We start from the raw sequence: 4,946 nt of genomic DNA on the forward strand, positions 1-4,946 counted from the left end.
CAAACCTTGTCCCAGAGTCCCTGTCGTTTTCTTTCAATCCTTGTTTCAGAGTCCCTGTTGTTTTCTTTCAAACCTTGTTCCAGAGTCCCTGTTGTTTTCTTTCAAACCTTGTTCCAGAGTCCTTGTCGTTTTCTTTCAAACCTTGTTCCAGAGTCCCTGTTGTTTTCTTTCAAACCTTGTTCCAGAGTCCCTGTTGTTTTCTTTAAAACCTTGTTCCAGAGACCCTGTTGTTTTCTTTCAAACCTTGTTCCAGAGTCCCTGTCGTTTTCTTTCAAACCTTGTTCAAGAGTCCCTGTTGTTTTCTTTCAAACCTTGTTCCAGAGTCCCTGTTGTTTTCTTTCAAGCCTTGTTCCAGGGTCCCTGTTGTTTTCTTTCAAACTTTGTTCCAGAGTTCCTGTTGTTGTTTTTTCAAACCTTGTTCCAGAGACCCTGTTGTTTTCTTTCAAACCTTGTTCCAGAGTCCCTGTCGTTTTCTTTCAAACCTTGTTCAAGAGTCCCTGTTGTTTTCTTTCAAACCTTGTTCCAGAGTCCCTGTTGTTTTCTTTCAAGCCTTGTTCCAGGGTCCCTGTTGTTTTCTTTCAAACTTTGTTCCAGAGTTCCTGTTGTTGTTTTTTCAAACCTTGTTCCAGAGACCCTGTCGTTTTCTTTCAAACCTTGTTCCAGAGTTTCTGTCGTTTTCTTTCAAACCTTGTTCCAGAGTCCCTGTTGTTTTCTTTCTACAAAAACAAGAACAATAAAAAAGAATTTAGATATATCATTGTTCAGACAATAGTAAATTATACAATGATACAGAAAATCTGTTCCCCTATTAATAAATTTCATTGTGAGGTTTTAAGTATATAAAAAACACCAATACTTCTTTCGACGAGCATGGAAGAAAACCACTACATCACTAGATATTCTTCTGCATGGTCCTCTAAAGTTTTAAGATCAAATACACCCTTATGCAAATTAATTGAAACAAGACAGAAAATTACCATTTTTTTAATTTTTTGCAGTTTATTTCTGAGAATCCAAAAATTACTCATAAATTAATACATGATATGACCGCCTTTATTTTTCAGAAGATCATTAATCCGCTTTGGCATCGAGTCCAAGAGTTGACTGCAATCTTTACTAATTTTTGGATCGCGGTACCACACCTCAATTAGCTTATCTTTTGTAGTACAGTCTTCTCCCCGAAGTCTTTCTTTACAAATCGCCCAAAGATTTTCAATAGGATTTAAGTCCGGAGAGTTTCCAGGTCAGTCCAGCATCTTTATTCGCGTTGTAATCATAAAATTCTTCACAAGTTTCGATGTGTGGCACGGAGCCAGATTTTGTTGAAAAATGCCGGATCCACCTCGAAATCTGTTTTTCAATTCTGGAACGACTCTTCTCTGCAAAACTTCGATGTGCTGTAGTCCTCGCATCATACCTTCTACGATATGTAAGCCTCCGACGCCATAGTAGCTGAAAAAGGGATGTTTTACGAACTGATTGATGTAAGATTCTCGAAGTTTCTCACCTGGAAATCTGCGAACATGCAGACTTCTTTGACTCTGTACTAAAAAATGAGTCTCGTCATTGAATAACACCTTCCTCCATTGTTCTTGCGTCCAGTTCTTGTATTTCAGACCCCACTGATACCGTGTTTTCTTCACTGAGTTGGTAAGAAGTTGTTTTTTGACTGGTCTCCTTGCCCTTCTAACGCAATTTCGAATGACGTAATATTCCTCAAAATTTCGTCATATATCCCAAAAATAGATCGACCGTTCTGCCAAACACAGTTAATGACGCCGTCTGTGTGAAAAAATGACTATTAAAGGAAATCAGCGGGTCCAGCGAGCCTACATCGGCCGCCATGCTGAAAATGTTGTAAAAGGACCATTTGTTTCAATAAATTTGCACAAGGGTGTAAAACTAAAATCGAGAGTAACAAATATTTTTGTTTCTCGAATTTAAAGTTGCTGTACTGTAGCCAAAAAATGCTTAATTCTTTTTGTGATTCATGCCATACGAACGTTTTGACGTCACAACAGCAGAAGCTGCAACTATAGCGTTCCTGATGTAATGTCATTTGGATACTGTTTTTGTTTATAACAGAGCACAAAGCTACACAATGGGTTTTCTGTCCCCCCCTCCCCCCAAGTGGTATGAAAACCCGGATTCTAGCGTTGTAAGTCCGAGAGCATAGCGCTGAGCTACTGGAGACGCATTTCAGTATTAATGTATTGTGGTGAGAGTGATTAAAACAGATGACCCCTAGTTGGTCTTCAGCCCCCTTTCGGGGAAACAACAAAACCAATCAGTATCTTGTGAAGCTCAAAATACGATATATCATGTACGGTGTAAAGCGTAAGTCCTACGTGAAGACCAACAAAAAGAGACCTTCCTGTTGGGCAACATTTTAAATTTCTGGCTACCTCAATATTGAAATAGTTACATAAAAAAAACTAGTAGGAAAGTGAAATAAGCCTACAGAATCAATATGATTTAAAATTAGTCATGTTTTGGAATTTCGCACAAAGCTACTCGAGGGCTATCTGTGCTAGCCGTCCCTAATTTAGCAGTGTAAGACTAGAGGGAAGGCAGCTAGTCATCACCACCCACAGCCAACTCTTGGGCTTCTCTTTTACCAACGAATAGTGAGATTGACCATCACATTATAACGCCCCCATGGCTGAAAGGGCGAGCATGTCTGGCGCGACGGGTATGCGAACTCGCGACCCTCAGATTACGAGTCGCACGCCTTACGCGTTTGGCCATGCCAGGCCTGTGATTTAAAAAGTGTCATCCAATATGGTATGAACCTTGACTCCGATATCCACGATTTCCGCTTTTTAGCTGAAAGTCTCTCTATGAAAAAAGCTTAGAAATGATTCTCTCTTTTATTGCGTATGCAATGGTTTATTTCCTTTTACTTTATTAGAATCGTCTATCTTTGAAATAGTTAATGTTTAATATCTATTATTTTTTATGTTCTAATTTATAAATATATAAATTCGCGTATAATTAATTGCTTTTTCAAATAAATTTACAAATTGATTTCGACGTTTCTTCTTGAACATATACGTATTCTTGTAAACTGTTGGCCTGGTATGGCCAGGTGGATAAGGCACTCGACCTGTAATCCGAGGATCGCGGGTTCGGATCCCCGTCACACTAAACGTGCTCGCCCTTTCACCGGCGGGCTTTATAACGTGACGGTCAATTCTGCGCTAGCCTTCCCTAATTTAGCAGTGTAAGACTAGAGGGAAGGCAGCCAGTCATCGCCACTCACCAACAACTTTTGGGCAACGTTTATTACCAACGAATAGTAGGATTGAACATCACATCATAACGCCCTTTAGAGCACGTTTGGTGTGAGGGGGATTCGAACCCGCCACCCTCAGATTATGAATCGAGTGCCTTAACCACCTTCCATGCAGGCCCGATTTTCTGTTAGGAATATATGATAGGAATTTTAATTTTACAGTCTCTTTGTATAACGTTTAATAATGAAGATTAACTGATATTTCGACGTTTGTTTTTACCATTTCTGCTACTTCTTAAGTGTCCCGGTGGCACATTAGATAACGGGTTTCGATATCCGGGGGGGGGAACAGAGCACGGTTAGCCTACTGTGTACTTTTGTGCTTAACTACAAACCGAGCTATTTCTCGATTGCCTACTAGTAACATTAAAAACTTATAATGTGCTTTTGTCTGTGTTAAACGAGTTATTTTATCATAATAGCTTTAAGTTTTAATATTTAAGTCAGGTAGTTGAAACGTTTCCCTCGATTTTTCAACTTTTTTAAGGTGATTCTAAACATGTCTTGGTAATTTCAATTGTTGTTTTTTTTTTCCTCATTGTTGTTGGATTTGTCTATTGTTCTTATTTTCATTATGATTTATTGTACCGTTGCTGTGCAGATGGTCTTTCTCCTCCTTTCGAATCAAGTTTTAAAAAATATTTGTTGTCTGTGATTGAATAAATAAGCCACTCTCACATTCGTTATACACTTCAACTTTTGTAGTTTTGACTTCTTACTACAGAAACATCTACTAAGTTATTCATAACTGCCCCCTCAGTGACACAGCGATATGTCTTCGAACTTACAGCGCCAGAATCTGTGTTTCGATACCCGTGATGGGCAAAGTACAGACAGCCCATCGTGTAGCTTTGAACTCAATTTCAAACAATAACAGTATTCATAACTGTTCATATACATGTTTTCAAGATATCTTCATAAAACCAAAATTAACCAGACTCAGCTCATAATACGTTTCTTCTTTACTTTTATTTATTTTTTGAGCATTTGAAGTTAAAAGAGAGGGGTTGAAATACACGTGTAAAATGTAATAATTAACCTTTTACTTTTGTTGCTAGTTAATCAGATGCATATTAAACATTTATGTCAGTACTTAGCTTTTTAAATGATCTCGTATGTGTTAATTGTTTGAACTAGAAGGATAAAACAAAGAAACATTTCGAACACAGTCTAGACATTCGACTCTTTGTGTATTGTATTCTCCACGACGTTCTGAGTTTTACTGTTCAATAATAAGTTTTACTGTTCAATAATAAAAAGAGGACGATAAAGTTTAACTTTATTTGGCCAGGCCTTCATGACAAACAGCAAATTCTCGTATATGCAAGACTTACTGTAATAGTCACCTGAATTTTCGCAAATACTAGCATCTTTCATCAATACTTGCCTATAGAATTACTGATAATATATATTGTTGTTATATATCAAATACATCTTGTCAAATATTTCTGTCTAATCACCTCTGAGCATTGCTCAGTAATAGATGCTCAATTTCATGTTATAAATCTGTACCCATCATTCAGTGTACTTGTGCGCAGCGTTTTACAAAACGTCATGTTATTAACATAACACGTGCTGACGTCAAATAGTCTGGACAAACAAAAATGGCTGTGTCACGCATGTATCTACCAATCAATCCAATCTATTTCCT

General features: G+C 37.8%; 1 long non-coding RNA gene across 1 annotated transcript; it reads right to left on the reverse strand.

Moving 5' to 3' along the window:
* On the reverse strand, positions 1-1,681 carry LOC143256019 (uncharacterized). Its single transcript, XR_013030964.1, has 2 exons — positions 1,508-1,681; positions 1-716 (listed from the first exon to the last, which is right to left on the reverse strand). It is a non-coding gene; the product is annotated as an uncharacterized LOC143256019 (long non-coding RNA).
* Between the last annotated feature and the right edge of the window lie 3,265 nt (positions 1,682-4,946).

This window comes from Tachypleus tridentatus, chromosome 7 (genome assembly GCF_004210375.1).
Source record: "Tachypleus tridentatus isolate NWPU-2018 chromosome 7, ASM421037v1, whole genome shotgun sequence".
NCBI lineage: Eukaryota > Metazoa > Arthropoda > Merostomata > Xiphosura > Limulidae > Tachypleus > Tachypleus tridentatus.